The sequence below is a fragment of the Triplophysa dalaica genome, chromosome 5 (genome assembly GCF_015846415.1).
Source record: "Triplophysa dalaica isolate WHDGS20190420 chromosome 5, ASM1584641v1, whole genome shotgun sequence".
NCBI lineage: Eukaryota > Metazoa > Chordata > Actinopteri > Cypriniformes > Nemacheilidae > Triplophysa > Triplophysa dalaica.
In genome coordinates this window covers 18,548,355-18,574,793 of record NC_079546.1, presented here as the reverse complement: position 1 = coordinate 18,574,793, position 26,439 = coordinate 18,548,355, and positions in this window count along the sequence as shown.

Genomic DNA, 26,439 nt, shown 5'->3' with positions numbered 1-26,439 from the left:
GGTGAGTTGGATCCGATGGCGGGGGAGGAAGCTGGACAGACTCGGCAGACCCAAGCGTACTGTGAGCTTCGACCAGATCCCAGGGAGTCTAAAGATATAGAGTCCGATTGGACCATGTTCTCCACCTCCATTGTAAACGCGGCCACTCGGAGCTGTGGCCATAAGGTTTCCAGAGCCTGTCGAGGCGGTTTGTCCATCACCCGGGCTGAGGAGTCAAGAAACTCCTCGGTGGCAGGGCTCCGGGGGTGGATAAGATTCGCCCTGAGTACCTCAAGTCTCTGGATGTTGTGGGGTTGTCTTGGCTGACACGCCTCTGTAGCACCACGTGTCTTTGGACTGGCAGACCGGGGTGGTGGTCCCTGTTCGTAAGAAGGAGGACCGGAAGGTGTGCTCCAACTATCGGGGATCACACTTCTCAGCCTCCCCGGGAAAGTCTATGCCAGGGTGCTGGAGAGGAGAATCCGGCTGATGGTAGAACCTCGGATTCAGGAGGAACAGTCTGGTTTTCGTCCCAGTCGTGGAACACTGGACCAGCTCTATATCCTCTACAGGGTGCTGGAGGGTGCATGGGAGTTTGCCCAACCAATCCACATGTGTTTTGTGGATTTGGAGAAGGCATTCGACTTTGTCCCTCGCGGCATCTTGTGGAGGGTGCTCTGGGAGTATGGGATTCGGGACCCTTTTGCTAAGGGCTTTCCGGTCCCTGTGTGACCGGAGCAGGAGCTTGGTTGCATTGCTGGCAGTAAGTCAGACTTGTTCCCGGTGCATGTTGGACTCCGGCAGGGCTACCCTTTGTCACCGGTTCTGTTCATAATTTTTATGGACAGAATTTCTAGGCGCAGCCAGGGGCTGCAGGGGATCGGATTTGGGGAGCACACGATGGTTTCTACTCTTTGCGGATGATGTCGTCAATCTGGCCCCATCAGACCATGACCTTCAGCATGCACTCGGACGGTTTGCAGCCGACTGTGAAGCGGCTGGGATGAGAATCAGCACCTCCAAATCTGAGGCCATGGTTCTCAGTCGGAAAAGGGTGGCTTGCCCACTTCAGGTGGGTGGAGAGTCCCTGCCTCAAGTGTAGGAGTTCATGTATCTGTATGGAATAAAATCACTTTCAAAAATAATCGTACGTAATTCAAAACATTTGTGTGTAATTTTAATATAATCGTGCGTAATTTAAAACTATTGTAAGTAATTCTGTATTTTGTCAAAGTTGGATTCCAAAATCTACTGCCACGACAGTCTACAGATACACGATTTTGTGTGTTTTTTAGAGTACAACTCTAAAATGTACGACTGTGACAGTTTACAGACGGCGCTTGTTTTCACAATAGCTCTGTTACAAACACGACATGCGAAATTACGACCACGAAGTGCGGTGTGCGAAACGGCTGTCAAAAATACGTAATCAAGGTCACAGGCATTACTATCCAAGGGAAGATGAATCGATTCAACGAAGTGCGCATGCGCCCCCCCAAAGTTTAAACCACTGGCGCCCAAATGGCGGATCAGCAGCCAAGCGCTCACACCTCGTCTCAGGTAAGTTAATTTTTAATTTTTTTTTTAATCTGACATGTTTAAGCAGTGATCATCAAACTTGTTCCTGGCGGTCATGAGGTCGGAGCTAAACTCTGAAGGACACGGGCCCTCCAGGACCGAACTTGTCGACCCTTGTGTACCCAAATTTTCTGATAAAACAACATACCCAAATTAAAACGCCTTTCGCTCTTAAACCATATGGTCTATTCAAAATTCTTGTATAGTTTTAACTACATACTTGAAATTTTATTGCACAAGAGTCATAATATCTTAAAGTAAAAAAAAAACAAGGTAAAACATGGTAAAACATACATGGAAAGTGAATTCCGTTTATTTTGAATGAAGTTTACTTGGAGGAAAATTAATGAAAACTTGATGGTAAGAGTTCGAAACACAGTAAGGATAAAAATGAATGTCTGATCATTGTTTGATTCAAATTTGATGATGATAATCCCAAAAATGTAGCTTCTGTAACCTTTATATTAAAGACATCTCTAGGCGTCCTTTCAAAAAGGCCACTTGGAGACACCAAAGGGACACTAAGTAACCAAATGACATCAGGAGTTAACTCTTCATACTACATTTTGTAGATCAATTCACCACTACTTGGCCCACCAAGACACATAAGAAAAAACTATATCAGAACAACATTTGTACATTTGAACTCTTTATTTTGAACAAATATTATATACATATATATATATGTATATATCTATAATTATAACAAATATTTCAGAACTTTGGAATTGTAATAATAGTTTTTTTTACTCAAATAAATATACTGTAAACTTCTAGTTATTACATAGAAAATATACAATTACTGAAAAACTAAAATATTTACAGTATTTACAAAGTGCAGGGAGACATGTTGATCAAGGCAGTCACAAGGAGGTTTCTTCTCTAACAAACTGGAAAGCCAAGCCACTAAAAGACAGAAAAAAGGAGAGAGTGAGTGTGGGTAAGTAGAACAAATTAAATTTGCAACAATGTGAGTGTGTGTTACATACTTACACAGTGTACTGCCTCACACCAGCATGTCACATTTGATTCAGTTAGGCCAAGGATACTGCAAAAGAGGGAGACAGAGGGAAAAAGAGAGCGAGAGCAAACAACCAAAACCAACAACAAAGTCCTAACTGAATAAATCTATAAAAATTTATTTTGGAATAATGGAAACACAATAGATCACAAACAGGATGAAAACTTACTAGTCATCTAAGTGTGAGTGTGAGTGCGTACTCGACCATTACCGTCTCAAGAAGCGATTGCTTCTCTCCCTTCATTTTCCTCCCCGGAACAGGAAATTTATGCAAGGCTCTGACCTAAACTAGGAAACAGTTCTGGAACAAGTATTAGTTTTGAATAAACTGAACAATGTAAAAATAAAATAATCATTCAAACAACGATTAATATTTTCCAGTCTGCACATGCCAGTCATTGAAACAGTCCCGTTTAGGCAAAAAACACAGTGGCACCTCACATGTTGCACACATCACTGGCGTCTTCTGATGGCAAAGTCTGCACTTTCGTCGTCCAGAAGTGGTGTCGTCTGTGATGTGTTTTGGGTTGTGGCGACCAACATCAGAAGTCTGAGGGGCAGCAGTGCGTGATTTCAAGCCTGCAAGTTCCAGAACGAGCGTTTCCCTAAATGCTTTCTGTGTCACGGGTTTTTCGTTCCTTGCTCTGGCCAGATGCTGATGCAAAATGAAAGCGTTGACAACAGCAATATCGACAAAGTGATAGAAGAATGTACGGTACCACTTCCGTGTCTTGTGGAGCACTTTGTAGTATCCAATGAGGGCATCAGACAGGTCCACTCCCCCCATGAACCTGTTGTAATCCAGCACTGCACCGGGAATAGGCACCTGCACTTGAGACCACTGCCCGTCGTTAGACTTCACCCTTCTCTTCACTCTGTCACCTTCATATGCTTTGTGGAATGTGGAGCACATCAGCACTTCCCGGGTGTCTTTCCATTCCACAAACAGCAGCTCACCTTCTCTAAGCCATCTAATGGACCCTCGTGGAGCATTCCGTGGCAGTCGGTTTCTGATGGTCTTTGGGAAACCGATCCTGTTCGGACGTATGGTGCCACATGCCCAAATCTTCTTAGAGAGGAGGTCTCTGAAAAGCATGGGGCTGGTGTAAAAGTTGTCAACATACAACTTGTAACCAGTGCCCAACCTTTTTTCATCCACAAGTGCCATAACTGAATCATAGCTCAGCCCATTCCGAGACTGCATTGCCTTGCCCTCATACACAAAGAACTCAGAAGTATAGCCACACAGGGAGTCTGCCAAAACAAAAAGCTTGTAACCCCATTTGGTGGGTTTGTTCTTCATGTACTGCTTGAGTACAGACCTTGCCTTGGATGCCACCATCCTCTCATCTATGGAGATGTTTTGATGTGCATGAAAGAAAGTCTTGCAGGCATCCCTAATGTTGTTATAGAGAGGCTTGATCTTCCCCAAGTCGTCGTAGGCTGATGTACCCTTCCTCTCTTCATTTTCTTCATCATCCTGAGGATCGCTAATATGAAGAGCAGATGTGATGGTAAGAAACTTCCTGCAGGACATGATCTGAGCAGGAAAGGGAAGACTGTATTTCGTGGACCTCCTCCAATAATCAGTCAAGGTGAAAACCTTAACAAGACCCATGTAAACAACAAGCGCCAGGTAAGACTTAAAATCTTCCACCGAGATGTTATGCCATGGCTTGTCTCTTCCCTGATTCAGTTTAGCCCCATAGGCATTCGAGTTTTGAATTAGGGTCTGCAGCACAGATGTGGAAAAGAACAGCTGAAACAACTGAAGTGCTGTGTATGTTGCATTTTACAGCAGCTGTGGCCCAGGAGTACGAGCAGGCCTAAACACAGGTTGGGGAGGCTCATTATCACCCTCATCCACGTTGTGCCATTTCTCCTGTGAGGTGCTGGGGGACCCAGCATGCACTGACTGGCTCCATCTCCCTCTCGCCCGCCCCCCTCTCGCCCTCCTCCCTCTCCCGCCCCTCCCTCTCCCGCCCCTCCCTTTACCTGTACCATTTGCAGCTGCAGCAGATGGAGATGCAGATGATGTAGTTGCAGATGATGACGATGGCTGCCGTGATCTTTTCCGGTGCTCAGGACTAGACTCTGGACACCAGTCCTCATCTGTGTCATTTGAAGGCCTATTTGACAGCTCAGTAACAACGACAAAAAAGATTAGCAGCATTCAGTCAATATAAAAAACAATATTAGCAACACAAATAGCATCAATATTACATTTACAAATGCCTGTTTGTCAAATTCTTTACGCATATAATGCTCAGCATTATATATGATTTGTAAAACCAATACTTTTCCTACATATCTTCACATAATAATACAGATACAAGATAATAACACTTGATATAAGATAATAATACATGTCACATATAAAATAAACTCTTTGCAAATTCGCATTTATGAATAATATAATAACTTTATGTATTATACATAAACTGTCTAAAAAAAATAAACGCTTACTAATCTCACCACTTCGTGGCTTGTTTATCAAGTACATTTTCATTATCGAAACAGCTAACGTTATGACATGATGACACATACACTGCTAATCCACAATAAAAATGTATAAGCAATCGAGAAAATATGTTGTAACTTACCGATCTAACACGGGATCAAGTCCATCAACAAACATGTCGTCTTCGAGGGAATCGACGCTCGACCCCGAACTATTCTTCTCGGAGACGCATGTCTCCGCTTCCTTCTGCTGCTCTTCATCGCTGCTCCTCATGATTTATTCCAAAGCACTTTCAACATCAAAATACATCGTCTGTGGTCGACGATCCATTGTTGAGAGGATCAGGTGTACCCTTCGGAGAAATCCATTCACTAAAATGTGCTCCGTACAGCGAATCGATGCTCTTCTCTTTACTAGCGGGCCTAAAATGGCGTCAGCGCTGGGAGCGCACTGATGTACGGTGTGTTTGCGCACGGGTTATTCTCCAAATCTGTTTACGTAAACTTCACAAATGGCCAATCATTGTAATCCCCAAAAAGTTGAATATTACACCCAAAACTTTTCTGGCCAGGCATTGAATGGGTTTACCCAGTCAAAAACCAAGGTGCCCTGACTGACACCTCTGTGGGCCGGAAAGGCACCCTGGGTTTTTTGAATGATCGCAAAGTCTGTGATTGAAGGAAAGAGACGTGAATGGGCGTATTTTGTTCAGAAGATATTAGATTACGAGAAAACATTGATTTTGAACTGATTCAAATCAATATAATCGAAAAGGGACGTTGACTCGAAACGCGTATGCAAAAAAAGTGGAATCTTTGGAGTTTTTTTCAATTTGTTCATTGTTTTGGATGAAACAGTGGTATGCACATTCAAAGACGACCCTTAGAAGGAGATGTATGATGTTTTTTTGGGGATTCGTCTGAACTGATCCGAACCAAAGGAGTTGAAAGATAAGTAGTGCCGTTTATTTTGTAATGTTTGAAAGGCCGGTCTTTCCGCGTTTTATTTAATCCTTTCCTCTCTGGTGTTTTGATTACAAAAACAAGTTCAGAACACGAATCTTGAGTGTTTTAGCTTTAAAATGATGCATAGTTTATGACAGTTTATCGAAAATTAATGTAAAACAAAGGTAATAAAAAAACGTAGACACGACCCCAAACGCCATGACGGCCCGCCAACGGGCCGATGCGCGAAATTAGGTTAAGGGTTAACGTTAGTTATAACTAATAACAGAGAGTAGCAATATTACAGAGATAGTATAGTAGGTAAAATAAGCTCTCAGAGTACATGTAACGTTATGTGCTTAAAGAAGACAGTTGTTTAGGAGGTCATCACTGCAGCCTGTAGCGCGATGAGATAGAGTTACATAAAAGAATGAGCAATTTTAAGTGTTGACTTCCTAACAGCCGTGTTACGTGCACTGTACGTTAATACACAGGTCATTTTATATAAGTGTTCACTGTTTAAGTATTGAAGTCATATTTCATTTATCACTAATAGTCTAGTCAATTTAGGAAAAAAGGTTGAACAAATTGCAACAGAAGCAAACTGATTTTGTATCAACATGTCCTTAGTAAGGAAAAACTCAATTAAAAAGAAGTACTTTGGTTCCTACTTAGGCTGGTTCCTTTATTAATTTTTAAGAGATTATATTTGGGGCTGTTTCTGGGGGACGAGTCTGAGGCAAGAACATGAGACAATAGTAAGGAGAATGCAGAAGACAAAAGTGTAGTAGAGTAGGCGGGGCGAGACCGTGGTTCGAGTCCGGTGAGTAATTGTGAACTAGCGCCATCTGTGCTCACACCGGCCTCGAATCACGTAGGAGATGAGAGCATATAAAAGGAATGAGCGACCGGACCGTCGAAGAGAGAGGACCGGGCCCGAACTTATGTTTGTATTTGTATTTGTATTTATATTTATGTTCATGTTTTGTTCGACGGCGGTCGTCCGTGAGGGGCCGCCGGCTGTTAAATTACTTTATTAAATGTTTTGAATGTTTGCCGGTTCCCGACTCCTTCCTTCCATTTTATGGAGATGTATTACAAAAAGGTATGGAAAATAAAAAGGTAAATCCCCAGAAACAGTCCCACGGATCCAACCCCAAACCCCATTTCTGCATTAGTAATTAATAAAGGCTGGTTTCTAAAGTAGTTCTTCCTGCCTCTCTGTATTAATGCTCATGGGTAGCCTAAATGGGTTCCACTCAGATCTTAATATTAAGTATTTTACTGTTATCAACAAAAGACATTTTCACCTGGCTGTACCCAATGTTTAGATCTGTTGGGGTATTTATGCAAATTAGCACATACGTAATTAGATGCACTGTTTGTCCATGTTAACAAACAATAAAAAAACTTGTAATATATTTTTTGCTTGTCTTGATGTAAGTAATAAACTTATTTTCATGGTGATATCTAAAGGTTAAAAATGTTACCCTATTCACATGAGAAAATAATTAATAGGCTATATTTGGGTCTTATTCGAAACTTTCCCCTAATGGGATTCTTCTGGGCTTTTTTTCCTTACTCAGGACATATTTATACAAAATCAGTTTGCTTCTGTTGCAATTTGTTCAAAGTTGACCCCCATTTTGGCTTAAAATGACTGGACTATAATAAAAAATAGAATTTTGTCTGAAGTAATATTAATGTCAGAGTAATTTGACTTACAGGGGCCGCTGCTGACGCACCTACTAGAACAACTCAGTTCACGAATAAGTGCATTTTTAGATGGACATCAGCTGGACTTGGACTGTTTTCAGTATGTTATCAATCAAGAGGTGTTTATTTTGTCATCAGCCGCCACTATCTTTGATATGCCAAATGATATTTTGGAGACCCTCATGGATTTACAACAAAAAATTCAAGCAGCTCTTTCCCAAGAGGTGGCCCCAGTTCTTACGAGGGAATGTGGTGGTGGACGAGGTCGACCTAAGTTTATTGTTTCAGAGGAAATGCTGTCCCGTCTCATAGAGATTTCTTTACCAGTTTCTTGTATTGTGAACATTTTAGAGGTAAGCCAGTCAACTATCTTTCGCCGAATGCGTGACTTGGGTTTGTCTGTAAAAACTAATTACAGCACCATGTCTGACAATGAATTGGATAATGCCATTTTGGCCATCAAAAGAAGACTACCAAATGCTGGATATAGGATGATAAAAGGATGCCTGCAAGCAGACGGACAAAGAGTGCAATGGAACCGCATAAGGGAATCCATGCACCGAGTGGATGCCCCTGCAATATTGGAAAGGATGACACAGCTGGGGTGTATTGTCAGGAGGTCATATTTTGTTCAAAGTCCACTGTCCTTAGTCCATATTGACAAGAATCACAAGCTCATAAGGTATGTTCTTATATTTTACCTACGAAAGTGTAATGTTAGGCAATATTACGTTTAACATGGTTTTACTTTGAAGGTACAACATCATCATATTTGGTGGGATAGACGGGTTCTCACGAAAGGTAAACACATTTATTTACAATCCAGTGGAATCTATCTATCAATCAATACTATTACTTATCTATCTATAATCTGACTATCTATCTGTGTTTGAATGTATTGAATGCTTTAATGTATTACATTCATTCTTTTTTGATATAGATCATGTACCTGGAGCCAGCAACAAACAACCGTTCAAGCACTGTCTTATCATTCTTTCTCCAGTCTGTGCAAAAACATGGCTGGCCTTCAAGGTAGGAGAATTTTTCCTTGCATTTAGTTAAACCCTCATCCGTCCCTCAGGTCATTTTGACCCAAAACTGATTTTCCAAAAAATTATAAAAATTGTGTGTTGATCGTACCGGTCCAAGATTTCTTTACTTTTGTCATACTTGCACCAGGAATACACACACAGACAAAAACTGAGTGGATTTGAGGAGTTTAAATGGGTGCAATAAAAAAGTAACAAAAAGTGAATGGAATTTACGAGGAAACAGCATTTTTTATTTAAAGGTGTTCCGGGCATGTCCCACCGGTGGGAGACCCTGGGGAAGACCTAGGACACGCTGGAGGGACTATGTCTCCCGCCTGGCCTGGGAATGCCTCGGTGTCCCCCGGAAGTGCAGGAGGAAGTGTCTAGGGAGAGGGAAGTCTGGGCATCCCTGCTTAGACTGCTGCCCCCGCGACCCGGCCCAGGATAAGCGGTAGAAAATGGATGGATGGATGGATATTTTTTTGATAATTTTATAGTATTTCTTCCTATAATACAACATATAACACCACGTATGTAGATCATGTTTGGTGTCTATGAGTTGCATCTATGATTTCCCTAATGTTAATGTTTGTTATGTTTTGGTAACTCTTTACATCTTCGATATATTAAACTCTTAGAAGTTTCCCAGTGGACATCCAATCAGATTTCAAATGGAAAACACCATGTTGGAAAACAAAGAAAATTAACTTTCCCTCCAAAGTTGCCATGTCCTGATTGGGTCCGTCACGTCTGTAGGATGTGACATCCTTACACCGGTTTCATACCGCACACGTAAGCAGACCGTGAGCAGAGCGTATTTTTTTTCGGCGAACATGTTAACAGATGAGAGCATTCATACCACACACGTAAGCAGTGTGTTATGGCGTAGCAGAAGCGCCGCGTAAGCAGCAGTGCAGCGATCATTTTGGCGATGAATCTATTTTTGCTGCTCTGCTCAAGCGCAATTAAAGTGACAGTACATTGTAAAGGTCCAAAATGCAATTTGTTGACGTGATAAAATCATCTTAAAAGTTTGTCAATGACATTTAGTGTATTCTAAACAGTCACAATGACGTTTTATAAATGTCCTAGCAAGTCCTGTTAAGTTTACAGACGTAATATATATATATATTGGCAGCGAATCAGATATCATGCTGACATCAGGCATGATAAACAATTGCACCTGAATGTATCCAATGTCAATTGGTCGGGGATCTTCAAGACGACACAATGGACGACTCTCATCTCATCGTCGAAGTTGAAAAACTAAAAGTTATTTATGACCCACAAGATGTGATGTACAAGAATATACAAGTAAAAGGAAGAGCATGGGAGGCAGTGGCAGATGCGGTTGGTGTGGATGGTGAGTAGTACTTTTGATCTTTTGATAATACATGATCTAACAAATGAGTAAAGACATGACTAAAGATTGCCTAGTATATTTTACACATACCACGTAAGTTGTGAGTCACTTTGAAAGTGTGATCCCCCCCCCCCGGTGTTTAATAAGTTCACTGATTTCAAAGACATTTAAAAAATAAATATCAGTGCTTACACTTGCGATTGTCTGCAAATTGCTGTATATTAAAATTTGTATCAGTTATCCCTATTTTATTATATGGTTCTGCATTTTAAGCTCACATCCTGAACAGGTGTGCTATTGTGCTATTGCTAATATGCTGGTATATATATGCTAGTAAATCTAACATGAACCTAACGTGATGCTAAATATTCAGTTTTTAATTATGTATATCAAGGTTGTATCAAGATTTTGCTTGACAAAAACAGAAGGCTTGTTATTCTCTTCTTTTTTTTTTCATAGCACATGGCATTTTGTGTTGACAGATGATACATAACAATTAAAAAAAGTATTTTATTTTCTTATCAAAGAGGAAAAGTGAATCAATGAAACGTTTTGTAGCAATCTTTAACTATCAAACAGAAAAAACAAGCATATAAAGGAGATTGTATATTATGTATGAAACGTAAATACTGTTTAAAATATATAACAGAAACTAAAGATTATTAGATGTCATATAAAATAACTTTAACATTTCCACTGTGGTCACTTAAGGTGTTCTGCTGTAAGGGGTTCACAAACTTTTCAGACCACGACCCCCAATATTAGACTGCTGATGACCCGCGACCCCCCCCCTCCTCCCACTCCTTTCTCCTCTTTGTGTTTTCCTCCGACAGCTTGTAAGGATTTGCGATTTGGTTACATACTGACAGAGCTAAAACAAAAAGGAACACAATCTCTAAGCCAGGCTATTTTATAAACAAATTATGGACCAAAACAAATACATCCCATAACTGTGAAATGCTTAAAGACAGAATACGAATGTGGAAAGGGGGGCGTGGTCTAGCACGGTCTGCGGCAGAGGGGCGTGTCGGGAGTATGACGGTGAGTAAGCAGATCAACGCTAGAGTGAAATCACCTGCTTCTTGTTCTAGTAATTGGCGAGGAGACGCATTTAAGGCACGACAAAGGAGAAGAGAGGGGAGAGAGAAACCGGAGAGAGACAAGGTGTCTAGGAGTGTCCGATCCAAAGGAAAGATTTGTCACAACCAAAGAGATTGTGTTATTGAGTGAGCGGGTCTACAACCCGGAAGTATTGTAGTAAATAAAGAGATTCTTACGCTTTCCCAGCCACGCCGACTCCGCCTCCTTTCTTCCTCAAGCCTGAACCTTTTTACAACGAACAAGCTGCCTGTAACACGCATACAACAATAACTTTGTATTCAGAAAAAACGCCTAATGTGATGGATGGGCGCTGTGCGCGGAGCAAAGCAGATCGCCACCCGCAGATCATATTCCACGTTAAGCCGTGACCTGTGTTTATTCTTAATGTAAGTCAGCGCGGAGAATGTCTTTTCGCATAAATACGTTGAGCCAAATTGCATGAGTACATCCAACGCGGCTTTCGATAACCGTGGATATTCCAGCGCGACAGAAACCCAGAACTCATCCAGCGCCTTGCTGTCAAATGCCGTCCTCAGGATTCGATCGGATGAAAGTTCTATCAGCGCATCTTCCATATCTGACGCCAGATTATTTGCTGTGGTTACATTAAATGGTGACCTTATCCATTCATATTGGTCGGGAAGTTTTATTTCCAGTTTATTTTAATTATCCTAAATTTATACTCACATCATTACAAGCTTTTTTAACATATATATTTTTTTTTAATTAAGTTTCTGTAAATCATCTCGCGCCCCCCCGCCCCCCACTACGCGACCCCCACTTTGGGAACTACTGCCCTACACCACATTGTCTTGCCATGACACTCTACCCTCCTCACATTTCCTCTTTCTGCAGCCTCATCCAACCATCTCTGATTTTCTGCTGGATTGATGAGGAAATTGTGAAGGATGCATGCGGCAGTGACCACAGACTATGCATTTTCAGGCTTTATATTCATCCTTGTGTAGAGTACCCTCTACCTAGAATGCCAAAAGCACACTCCACTACCATCCTTGCTCTTGACAATCTGTAATTGAAAATTCTTCTCCATTGTGGAATTCTATTCCCTGGAAATGGTCTCATCAAAGAAGGCTTGAGCGGAAATGCAGCATCACCCACCATGGTGTATGGTATAGGGCCTTGTACACCTGATCCTGGCAAAGGGCAGTCTTCAGTGACAGACAAAGTTTTACTTTCGATTGCTTTACTGAGAACAGAACCACTGTACACTACACCATCACTAGTTCTGCCATAGTCACCTACCTGTACAAATGTGAACTTGTTGTTTGCATCTGCCAGTGCCAGTGCCAAAAGGACAATGGAAAATGACCTCTTGTACTTGAAAAACATACTTCCAGAATGTGCAGGTGACAGAATGGTGACATGTTTCCCATCTAGAGCACCTAGGCAGTTATGGAAGTTCCATTTCGACCAAAAAACTGAGACAATATCTCTCCACATTACCTCAGCTGGTCTTGGAAACTAAGATGATATCACTTGAGTCTCAATAGCACAACATGTCATGTATACAGAATCAGCCACGGTGCTTAACCCTAGTCTATAATGGAATGCCAGGCTGGTGAAGCTCTCCCCGGTTGCAAGAAATCTGTAAAGAAACAAATAAATACAAATTTATAAATAAAAAAAAGTTATTTATAATCACTTGTTTACACAATAACAAATATGTGTATATGTTTTCACAGTGGGCGAATGCAAGCGAAGAGGGAAGTTGCTTCGAGATGCTTTTGTGAGGAACAAAAAAAAAAGCCCAGTGGCTCAGCTGGTGGCACCATCAGGGAATGGAAGTACGATAGAGTTATGTCAGCCTTGAAAGTTATTATATTATTTTTTTCATTTTTAAAATATCTACATTTTAATTGTTTTTAAAGTTTTTATTCAGTGTAACAGATGCATATTAATTATAACAACATTTCAACGATAACGAAATTAGATTTTGATTATGGTTATATAATTTTTTTTACCTTTTTGGGATGGCACCACAGACGTCGTTCGTTTGCAGAGTGTAGGGATCTGGCGGGTACATATGTCTGCAGTAGCGAGTGAAGAAAAGGTGGTGCCGAACCAGTGGTGGTCTTGTAGGCGAGGAACAGAGACTTGAATTTGATGCGAGTGACTACAGGGAGCCAATGTAACTTAATGAATAGAGGAGTGACTTGTGCTCTCTTCGGTTCATTAATGGTATCTCTTGCTGTGACATTCTGGATCATCTGTAGAGGTTTGATTGTGCAAGCTGGAAGTCCACCCAGGAGTGCATTGCAGTAATCTAGTCTGGACATGACAAGAGCCTGTACTAGGACTTGCGTAGCATGCTCTGTAGGAAGGGTCTAATATTCCTAATATTGTAGAGGATTAATCTACAGGACCAAAAACTCTTTATATCGATTGTTGCAGGAAATGTGAATCTTAAATGTAAATTCACTCAGACTGTTGTAACAAAAACCCAATAAGAAATTAAACAACATCAGAGAAAAAGCTTGTAAAAGAATCTTATCAGAATTTCTTTTAATGTTAGTTGCTACAAAACTATGTTTCATATAAAACACTGTCATAGCAGCCTAAAGAAAACTGGAATTTTACAAAGAAGGATGAAATAGCACAACTAAGTAAACAGTGATCACAATAACTGTGACTTTAAACAACAATAAAACATCAAGTCATGGATGTTATGCTGCAGTCCCTGTGAAGCAGAAGTGGTGATCGTCTTTAGTATTCTGACATATTTCCAAGATGAATAGTGGGTGTGACTCATGTTTTCTACTGTGAATTGATTGGATGAATAAAAACGTCTCAGGTTACGACTGTAACCATTGTTCCCTGAGATAGGGAACTCAACACTGCGTCATGGAATGACTCTTTGGGGAACGCCATTAGCGTGACTTGTCTGAATCGCGTGTGAAACTAACTTTCGCTTTATAGTCGCATGATGATGACATCACTGTTGACGTCATGACCACCGTGACTATCGGAAGGCATAAAAAGGAAGCGGAAGCAGTGCAAACCAGCTTCTGCAAAAAATGAAGCAAATGCTCCAGTCATAAGGAGTATGGCAAAGAGACGCAGTGTCTCGTTCCCTATCTCAGGGAACAATGGTTACAGTCGTAACCTGAGACGTTCCCTTTCGAGGGAACTCAACACTGCGTCATGGAATGACTCTTTGGGGAGCGAAAAACCCGCTACGCCATACGAGTTGTGGCTGTCTAAGTGTGAAGGTGTTATGCACATCCTAAGACATAAGTACCTGAGAACCAGGTAAGGAAGAAAGATCAAGATTGTAATATCTTATGAATGTGTGCGGGGAAGACCGTCCCGCTGCATCACAAACATCCTGCATAGACGCACCTGACAGAAGTCCCAGGCAGAGGGGAGTGAAAGGCTGCAATAGCTGCCACATAAACTTTCACCGTAGAAGGTGCAAGACCTGCCGAAAACCGCTCTTGCAGAAACTCCAGTACTGAAGCCACTGGGCAGTTAACTGGATCTAAATGTCTGTTATTACACCACAAGGTGAATAACCTCCACTTTAGAGCATAAAGTTTTCTGGTGGATGGAGCTCTAGAATTAAGAATGGTTTCAACAACCTCAGTTGACAGACCTTGATTCAACAAGCCACTCCCTTCAGCGGCCAGGCCCACAACTTCCATAGTTCTGGGCTGGGATGGCATATCGTGCCCCTGGCTTGGGTCAGAAGGTCCTGCCTGAGGGGAATCTCCCATGGCTGGCCTTCTAAGAGCATTAGAAGGTCCGATAACCAGACTCGTGCAGGCCAATAAGGGGCGATTAACAAGAGTCTGATCCTTTCCTGTCGAACTCTCTCTAGGACCTGCGGGAGCAAAGCGATTGGGGGAAAAGCATACAGACGCCGCCTCGGCCATGTCTGTACCAAGGCGTCCAGTCCCAATGGGGCTGGAAGAAATATTGAAAACCACAGGGGGCAATGAGATGTCTCCTGAGATGCAAAGAGGTCGATTTCGGCCTGACCAAATCTTTCCCAAATCTGTTTCACCACTTCGGGGTGAAGTCTCCATTCTCCTGGCCTCAGTCCTTGTCTCGACAACATGTCTGCTCCCACATTTTGAACTCCAGGAATGTAAATCGCCCTGATAGATAGAAACTTCTCCTGGGACCATAGGAGAACCTGGTGCGCCAGCTTGCAGAGAGGGCGCGACCTCAGGCCCCCTTGATGATTGATATAAGAGACCACGTCTGTATTGTCTGTTCTTATTAAGACATGATGGTCCCTGAGGACTGGGAGGAAGTACTTCAAAGCTCTTATGACAGCTAACATCTCCAGGCAATTTATGTGCCAATGGAGATGCTTCTCTGTCCATAGCCCACTGGCTGAGCGACCTTCTACTATTGCCCCCCAGCCTGTGAGGGATGCGTCCGTCGTCACTGTCATCCTGTGACATTGAGCTCCCAATTTTCGACCTTGATTTAGAAACTGTGTCTTTTTCCATATAGCCAGGGAACGAAGGCATCTGCGCGTAACCCTGATTATACGAAACGGGTTGCCCCTCGGGGAAAACCCTTTGTTCTTTAGCCACCATTGTAAAGGTCTCATATGCAGGAGCCCAAAAGGAATCACGTTGGATGCTGCTGCCATTAGACCTAATATTTTCTGAAAATGCTTGACAGTGTATGCCTGACCCATCTTGATTCTGGATATTGTTGTCAGGATGGACTCGACACGTGCAGGAGACAACTGTGCCTGCATCATGACTGAGTTCCACACTACCCCAAGAAATGTAATGCTCTGCTGAGGAGTTAGATTGCTCTTCTTGGCATTGAGCCTCAGTCCAAAAAGCTTCATATGGTCGAGGACGACATCTCGATGTCGAACCGCCATTTCTTGAGACTGAGCTAGCACTAACCAGTCGTCTATGTAGTTTAATATGCGAATCCCCTGAAGTCTCAGTGGAGCAAGGGCAGAATCCATGCATTTCGTGAAAGTGCGAGGGGAAAGAGCAAGGCCGAATGGAAGAACTCGATATAATTATAGGCTCTGCCTCCGAAAGCAAATCTGAGAAACTTCCGGTGTTGAGGAAGGATGGATATGTGGAAATATGCATCCTTCAGGTCTATTGTGGTGAACCAGTCGCCTTTTCTGATTCCAGCCACAATAACAGGAATCGTAAGCATCTTGAACTTGTACCTCCTCAGAGATTTGTTGAGATATCTCAGATCCAGAATGGGCCTGAGCCCTCCATCCTTTTTCGGAACTATAAAGTACCGACTGTAAAAACCTGTCTGACTCTCGTGAGGGGAAACATATTCTATGGCCCCCTTCATCAAGAGAGATTGTACTTCCTGTTCTAACACCCGAGCCCGATCGGAACTCACTTCGGTGCAAAACACCCCTTTGAACTTTGGGGGGCTGACAGCAAACTGAATTCTGTACCCCTTCTCTATGGTGCGGAGAAGCCATGGAGTCAGGTTCGGCAACTTTCTCCACTCGTGGAGGAGGTGCACTAAGGGAGTCAGAGTGATGACATCGGCTTCGGGTGCATGCGGATCGATGCCTTGAAGTAATTGACCTGCAGGGGATAGTGGAACTATTAGCATGTTTACAGGGTCTACCATGGGTAGATTCTGTTGACCCCGTACTAGGGAAACTGACGTGCCCCGAAGCGCACTGGGCGGCGGGGTTAACGTAGTGGCCTCCTGAGGCCCTCTTGGGGGAACCGGACTTGTCCACCCCCCCAGAATTGGTGCTATTTGAAGCGCTGAGGTACCGTCAGGACCTCTTGGCAGCAGCCTTCCGATTGGAGATAACAACTGTCCTCAAATCTGGCTTGATTTGCCTTGAGAACTTCTGGGATTGCGGTCTCGACCCCCAAGCTCTCTGAGGGGGTGTACGAGTAGCAACACTCTGTTTTTGCTGCTGCCTATGTAGAGCACTAGTAGTAGATGGCTGGGGCTACCTTTGAGCTGCAGGACCCTGAGGGTAAGAACGGCGAGGTAAAAAAATTTGGAAAGCTGTTGCTTGACGCTTTGCCTCATGAAAACGATCGACCACAGTGTCGACCGCATTCCCAAAGAGACCTTGGTCAGACAATGGTGCATCAAGCAGCACAGACTTGTCCTTCTCCTTAATACCAGACAAATTTAACCATAAATGCCTCTCTGTAGCTACCAGGGCCCCCATGGAGCGCCCAATAGCTTGGGCTGTCTCCTTGGTAGCTCGGAGAGTAAGATCTGCTGCTGTCTTTAGTTCATTAAGCAGGTCTATATCAATAACCTCGCTCTCTTTTATGTCCCCCAGCAGGTCGGCCTGGTATGCCTGCAAAAGACCCATAGTGTGCAGACATGAGCCAGCCCGACCTGCCGCCATATATGCCTTACCCACCAAATTTGACGTAATCCGGCATGGCTTGGTGGGCAATGTCGGAGGTTTCAATGATGATGCCGCTTCAGGTGAAAGGTAGGTGGCCAAAGACTCTTCCACCTTGGGCATCATGCCATAGCCTTTCTCTCTAGCTCCTATAACTGAGGAGAAACTAGAGGCAGTGGTGGAAATTCTGGAAGAAAATGGCTTTTTCCATGATTTAGAAACCTCAGTATGTAAATCTGGAAAGAATGGCAACCCCCGACGTTGAGGTTGTACCCGTTTTTTTAAGTATCTTTCATCTAATTTACTTATAGGTGTAAGTTGTTGTTGATCTTGGGGCCAATCAACACTAAGCTTGGCTACTGCCCGGGTAACAACCTCTAATAGCTCCTCATATCCCTGGGAAAGTGGAGTTTCATGATCTTCAGTTTCTACTGCTTGCACACTAACACTCTCTAACTCCTCAGAGCTAGAGCAGTGCATAGAGCTTCCAGATGGGGCGGGAGAAGCCGCCATGCGGGCTCCCAAACCCTTTCCGGAAGCAATGGGATTTGAGGGATGAGAAAGGACCGAAGTCGTCTCACCCTCCAAAATATCCATCTGCGAACCCCATGACTGCAGACCCCGCACTGCCTCGGCAGAAGCGGGACCTGAACCATGAGGCTTGCGAATACTGCCTGACTCATCAAACAGTGCTAAGCGTGAGAGAAGAGATCTTAGCGGTAGCCACAAGCAATGTTCACAGGCAGCTCCCTCAAGAGCTGCCTTAGCATGTTCCATTCCCAAACATTTCACACAAAGCTCATGTGAATCACTATCCGTAATAAAACGGGGGCAGGGAGGAACACATTGCTTAAATGCCTTCTTTGACATACGTTTCATATTGCTAATCTATCTAAGATAACTTAAGATAAACTAGAAACCTTCACACACACAAACAGATGATTTGCTGAATGGCAGAAGCTGGTTTGCACTGCTTCCGCTTCCTTTTTATGCCTTCCGATAGTCACGGTGGTCATGACGTCATCAGTGACGTCATCATCATGCGACTATAAAGCGAAAGTTAGTTTCACACGCGATTCAGACAAGTCACGCTAATGGCGTTCCCCAAAGAGTCATTCCATGACGCAGTGTTGAGTTCCCTCGAAAGGGAACAGGATGTTCCTGTAATTTTACGGTAGTTTGCTGGCAACCACAGCTGCCGGTATTTTTACGTAAAAACTACGGAATTTTGTATTTCTTCTTTTCTTTTCTAATATGACATGCTTTGTGGGTCACTACTATGCTGAAGAGTGGAGTCTGTGTTTAAGTCAAGGTCAGGCAAGGAGATGTTGAGATGCTGACATGCTGCATGTTGCTTTGTTTTAAAAGTGACTTTGTTGTTTTTAATAATGAATTACAAAGAAAAAAATTAAGTTAATGTAATGTAAAGTTTTCATTTTATATACAGAAATGCTGTTTATATAAAAGACTCAAATGTATTAAGTTCATACACAGCTTGAAGTTTGTGCCCGGAAGTTTTAAACTGCAAAGCTGTTTACGTTCTTTTCCTGTATTTTTACAGAATATTACTTGCAACCATAGCTGCCGTTATTTTTCCATAAAAATTACGGAACATTTATTACAGTCTGCATTGTATAACAAAACAAAGCTTGCAGTTCACAATTTTACCTTGTACAACATGCTGACACACAGTGCCACGTGTTATGTCTGGCATGAAGGTGAGGGATCCCGGAATGCAGTTCTAAGCAATGCACTTCTCCCAATCAACACGATGATGTCACCATGAGTTTACAGAAAGCTCACGATGAGGTCATAATATAACGTCACAGCAAACTCACTGTGTGCTCAAACTGTGATCTTACTGTTGTGATATATGGTGATATTGTCATCTTAGAGGTTTAGATGTGACTGGTTTGTCATTTGAAGTCACCATTATGTTGATGAGCTTTAGTTGAGCTCTTGACTCTACAGTGTTTGACTTCTCTTCCTCTGACTGGTGTAACTGTGTGTTCACTATGATAGAGCACATTTGTTATATTGATATATACCAAAGGAGTCTTGGATGATCATGTAAAAGAACCAGTAAATTTAGCAGCAGCTGCTCCGTTCTCTTCTCATTTGGCTCTCAGCGGAGGCGGTCGCATTTTTTCACTCCCCGTCCTTGCCCTTATTTTCCCTGCTTTTGTCTCTTGCCTCGTCTCGTCTCATCTATTGAGAGACTCTCTCTGAACTGCTCTCCAAACTTGGAAAATTATGGATCTGATCAACTGGTCTCTCAACGCAATTGACACCATTTTCTCGACGAGAAGCTTGGGTTCGGGGGAACCTGTCTGTCCTGACGGAACGTTCGCAGCTGGCTACACGATGGACGCGTGGGAGAGATGGTGGGTTGTGTGTCTGGCGGCTCTTTCCTTGGAGGACCTTGAAGATATCTATTTATTCGGAACCATGATAACAGGTCTTGTGCTGATTGGATTAGGCTTTGCCCTGGGTTATCGAAGAATTCATAAAACGGGAACTGCTGTCCAAAGCCTCACAAGGCTGCCCATATCGATTGAAGCTGTGAGAAGAGCGGTCAGCATTGAGACTGAGACTATTAATCGAAATATGGTTGTTATCAGGGAGATCTTAACAGCTATGGAAAGGAAAATTGATGGTATGGGATATCAGAATTAACAATGGACAATGAGGGTTGCCGTGACATTTGGTATACGGTTTCCCGACTAAACAATCGCAATCTTATCTTTTTCGGCTCCCCGGATCCAGCAATGGCCTTGGACAAGGCCGCAGCTGGAAAATTAACCCTGTGAGAGCACTGCAGCGAGACGCTCTTGCGTTCCTCCCCCACTCTAAAGACTCAGAACTATCACACACACACACACACACACATACAGACATTACCCTGACCCGATCCCACGCCTCCGTAGCTTTGAACCGCCAGCCTGACAAGCGGGTCTGTGAACGGTGCCGTAATTGCACTGGACCGGATTGCTGCTTGCCAGAGCTGAATTATTTTACAATGTTGCAAGTCTTGTCTATGGTGTATTATGTGTATCTGTTTTTCTCACCACTTTCCTCATGTTATGCTGTATTTTTCTTCTTAAATCCATTTTGTTACACTGTACTTGTATATGTGTAACGACAAAAAATTTAATCCAATCCGTTCCATGTGTCATACGCCCTTGCGTCTGTACGAGCCAGCATCATCTTTACACACGCGCACAACTTCCTGCTTTGGTTTTAAATTTGATCAAGTGTTTACATGTCCTATCAAGTGGATTACAAACGCCATAAACCAACCTTTACAATCCGACTGATGTTTCAATCGGCTTGGGCAGTTTTAATCTGATTGACGTGTTTATATGGATTATTCTCATTCGGAATGAATTTTTAATCATATTAAATAGGTCCATGTAAACGCAGCAACTGAATGACAGATTGCAAACTGGATTCATTTTGTTGGCCTCACCCAACTTTTAACAATCCAATCAGTATTTGATTAATGAAATCAAGCCCACCCTATATTTTTTCTCATTTCAGAAATTGTTTCACTTTGATATATGTCACTATGTGGAAGAAAAAAAACGCTACTTGATAAGTTTTCATTGTCTGTTGTAAGAAGTGTGTGAAAATACATTTGCTGATGTAATAAAAACTAAGATCCATTGGGATCAAGTGATTGGTGACTGTTATCATTGAATTAATGTGATCATATGTTGTGATCCTATAGTGGTACTATAACTCATTATGAACTAATAGAAAATACATGCAATGTCTTTCTTAATTAGACATGAAGAATCAGTGTATGAATCTCAACAATGGTGACAATCAACAAAATAAAATTCTATGCTAGATAACATCATAGTACATGACTCCCAGAATGCATTGCAGTTGATCTGTTTATCTGAATCAGTTTGATGATTGTCACCATTGTTGAGGTTTGTATGATGACTGTTGATGTTTATGTGTGCCAAGACACTTATCTGTTTATTTTATCACAGTAACTTTGCATTTATGAACTAATACATTCAAATCAGTCATAAAAGATCAAATTCCACTTTATTTAAATTCACTTATCATCTTTATCAAAGCATAATAGAAATCACAAAAACTTAACTTCAAAGCATCTCTTCTTTTCTTATTAATGCAAGAGTGTTCTTATTGAAACATTTATTGTAAACACTTAAAGACATTTAACTAAACCAAAGTCAGGGATCAAGAGCCCAAGTAATGGTCGTTTGTTGAAATGTTTACATTTTGAGTTGATAAATCATAAATATAATATGAGAAAATCTAACAAAAATGCTTGTAACAAGGTGACAAATTCTTTTTTAGTTTTCCAAAGGTAAAGTACTTTTTTTAAGTTGATCCAAAGTCCATCTTTTTACAGTTTATGCATCATTGCAACTTTTGAAAAAAATTATTCGGTATATGGAACCCCTTTGAGTATCCCCCGGTCTTAAGCACGAGGCCTGTGAGACTACTAATACAATGTATGCTATTTTAACTAAGCGCGTGATATTAAGCACAAGACCTGTTGGTGACAATGGTTGCTGACTCTAACTAAATGTTAATATGAGGCTCTATTTTCAATGTGTGACATTATCTGTTTCAATGTTATTATCTAAAATATACCATATAGTTGATTAACTCTTTCCCCACCAGCCTTTAAAAAAAAGTTTCCAGCCAGCACCAGCGTTTTTAACATTTTCACTAAATTTTGATGGCTCACAGTACATTTTCTGTAATCAGTTTATGGACAAACAATATATCAAATGAAAGAACTCTCTTTCAAATAAAATAAACTGTATTCTTCTATCTTCATTTGTTCTTTTTTTAACACTCCATAGATTTGGGTAGGTTTCTTCAAAAATGCATCACTTTGATTAAACAACTGAGATAATTAACGTTTTTTGTCAAATATTCCGCCCAGATTACACTCAGAACAATCATTAAAAACTGATAAATATATATACCGAAATATATGTTCAAGGTTCAGAGCTTCTGTACTTTCTCCAAAGGTGTGTAACAGTACAAACACTGATTGCCGTAATAACTCGTCTTTGACAGGGAAAGTTTTTTTTCAATGACGATATACCTCGTCTATGGTGGGGAAAGAGTTAAATGTTAATTAAATGCTTGTATTAATAAAGATTAAATGTTCTGTATTAATAATGTATTAATGCTTTCTAAGTTCGGAAAAAGTAATTTTTTTATGTTTTGTAAAAATAGTATGGTAAAGGGTGGGATCTGCTATCTCTGACTCAGACCGTTTGGTTGCAATATATATTCTGTCAAAATACACTAGTAGTGGATAAATCAGAGTTAGTGGGGTGGTAACATGGACCTTAACAAAAACAGACATTCCGGCACAGAGTGCACATTTCAGAGCAGAATAACTGCTTATAGCATTGTTTTTTTGAAAAACAGATATATGAACTTAGGATGTTTTCTAAATGTCTAAGAACATATTAAGGTGTTGTTTTGATATAGTACAGTAAATTTGTTACAAGCAGTATATTTAAAGTTCATGTAAAGCATATGTAAAAAGTGTCTGCTCTGGTTTTCTGAAGATTTTGGTGGTCTTACACCACCTCTAAAGAAGTTCTTATAACAATCTTTTGTTAGCTCAGAAAAGGAAATAAGCGCAGTTCATATATTATTTAAATATGCTAGTAACTGTTAAATGTAACCGATTTTGCACAGCCTTTCTGGTTGAAGTTCTCCAGCAAGATCTTCTCAGTCATGTTTTGGTGAGAAAACATTTCCATTAGGCTGCAGTCTCCAGGTCAATCTTGTGTCCTTTTCTAACTCATGATTCTTCAGTATCTGCTTTATCTGAAGAAAATAATTCAGTCTTGTTAAAGCTGAGGTGGCATAATGTTTCATCCATTCTGACTTCTTCATAATGTTAAAAGTGCTGGGTTCTCATCCTTAAAATAATCAACTTGTCAAAAAACAAGTTGGACATATGTTTCATTATTTCTGTGCTCGATACACTCCCCAGCGTTCCTAAAATGTTGTTTCGAACATGAAAATCTGTTTCTAAACAACTTTTCTTAGTCTCTTATTGGGAAAAAGAAAAGCACGCTCACGCGTCAACCCGCCAGAGCGAGAAGAAAGCGCACGCCCACGCGTCAACCATGGAGAGCAGGAGAATGCGCACAATTCAACCAGCTGGATCAAGAGAGAAAGAGCACAGTGTCCACAAAGATGTTTTTTGTAAAACCTCTAAAGAAGTTCTTATAACAATCTTTTGTTAGCTCATAATTCCCAGCCACAGAGTACAGACTAAAGCCCAGTCTGCATCGTAAGTGTTAATTGCTGTTGCTTAGAATGCTTGTAGCCATTGCACACATTTGAAAGAAAAAGAATAATAATGCTGATAATAATAATAAAGTCTAGGTGGTCAAGAAAGATGTTTGGGTGGACCCGGCTAGATCCGGTGTTCTGTCAAATATTCCTACCTTGTCAGAATTTCCTACCACAGAACAAAAATGTATTTAATCTAAACCACATGGACAAATTTATGGGTAGGATGATTTTACAATGCAAAGTACCCTGTCAGATTGTCCTACAGTATAAAATAAATAAGTAGGGTTAATTTACAGTGCAAAATACTCCATCAAATTGTCCTACCATTAATAAATAAAAAATGTTGAATGATTTAACATTCAGATTGTCGTCGCAGTACAGTCGTGGCCAAACGTTTGGAGAATGACACAAATATTAATTTTCACAAAGTCTGGTGCCTCAGTTTTTATGATGCCGAATTGCATATACTTCAGAATGTTATGAAGAGTGATCAGAATAATTTAATTTACTTGTGAAGTACCTCTTTGCCATGAAAATGAACTTAGTCCACAAAAACATGTACATTCCATTTCAACCCTGCCACAAAAACACCAGCTGACATCATGTCAGTGATTCTCTTGTTAACAGAGGTGAGAGTGTTGAAGAGGCGAGATGCCTGGAGATGACGCTGTAATGCTGATTGAATTAGAATTACAAACGGGAAGCTTTAAAAGCAGGGTGCTGCTGGAAATCATTGTTTCCTTCTCTGTTAACCATGGTTACCTGCAAGGAAACACGTGCAGTCATCATTGCGTTGCACAAAAAGGGATTCACAGGCAAGGCTTTTGCTGATACTAAGATTGCCCCTTCATCAACCATTCATCGGATCATCGGAAACTTCAAGGAGAGAGGTTCAAATGTTGTGAAGAAGGCTCTCAAGAAGAAGTTGATTCAGCTGCGAGATCGGGTCACCACCAGTGCAGAGCTTGCTCCGAATTGGCATCATGCAGGTGTAAGTGCATCTGCACGCACAGTGAGGCGATTACTCGATTACTTTTCGATGATGGCCTGGTGTCAAGAAGGGCAGCAAAAAAGTCACTTCTCTCTAGGAAAAACATCAGGGACAGATTGATATTTTCTTCAAAAGGTACAGGGATTGGACTGCTGGGGACTGGGGTAAAGTCATTTTCTCTGATGAATCCCCTTCTGATTGGTTGCGGCATCCGGGAAAAAAGATTGTCCAGAGAAGAACATGTGAGCGGTACAATCAGTCCTGTCTCTTGCCAACAATAAAGCATCCTGAGACCATTCATGTGTAGGGTTGCTTCTCAGCCAAGAGAGTGGACTCTCTCACAATTGTTGTTGATCAGTGTTTGCTTTAGTTTGATTCTTGACCTTTAGGTACATAAGTACTTTTCAATGTACATTTATGCAATTATAATGAAAAGGATTTTCTGGAAATGCAACTTTGTGTTTGCTTAGTAACAGAAAATGCATTGGAAAGAAGTTTATTATTATAGAATAATAATTCAGCACTTATGATGTATTAAGTCATCTTTGGTAAGGTGATTACAGCCGTTATAACAGTAATAATAAAGATTCAACCTCTATAAGAGCTTTTTTATAGATGTGTGATTTACATAACAGTAAACTTACTTAGTTACTTACAGTAACTAGCTGGCAACAGTGTTGCAAATATATAATGTAGAAAAAGCAGGTAAGGGCTAACAGTTTATGAATCAGAAATCTCAGCAAAAGCTGGTTCTCATTATATCGTAGGTTTTTTGACACCCAAAAAATACTTTAACATTTCATTATACTCTTCAAGGAAACTTTACTATTATAACACAAGAGTAAATAGGACAACTAAATCTGTCAGGGATCACAGTTATGGTGGTTTTTGATGGTGGTCGCTTCCTATCAGGGTTACTATTGAAGAGCGAGTAAATGTTACTTCTAATTAAAGTAATTGATCAATCTTATTTCTTATTAAAGTTACAAATAATTTACATCTTTTCAATTAAAAAATAATAAATTGTATGAAATTAACAAGTAGGATGATTGAACAGCGCAATACCAATGACGTTATATTGATGTAAGTTTGCCTGATAGGACAATCTGACTGGTAGGATGAAATTTCAGGACACCGGCCCCACACCTACGTGTAGTAAAGAACAGTAGTGCACATGTATTAGCTTCAAAACAAAGCATTTAATACTTACAGTGGTAAGATGGTTTCTGACGCAGCAGAGACATTTAGATTCATACCAGATTTAACCTCCACTCTCACAACCTGTTTATTCGAATCTGTTAGAACAATACAGAGTGTATTTTTTTCAGCCAACTGGAAATTTTAAAGGAGTCACATGTATAAACTGATAATAACTCTACTCCAGCCAAGTTGATCCTACCCAAGATTTTTACATCTTAACAAATGTAGATTAGTTCAATTATAATTTATCTATTTATTAAATGTGTTGTTCTTATATTCGTTGAGGAAAATACTTTGTGGGCCCTCAAAGTGCAAATTTTAACTTTGCTAAAAAAGTTCCGCTCTGACTTCCGGTTGAACATGTGAGTGAGAAGATGCATGTGAAAC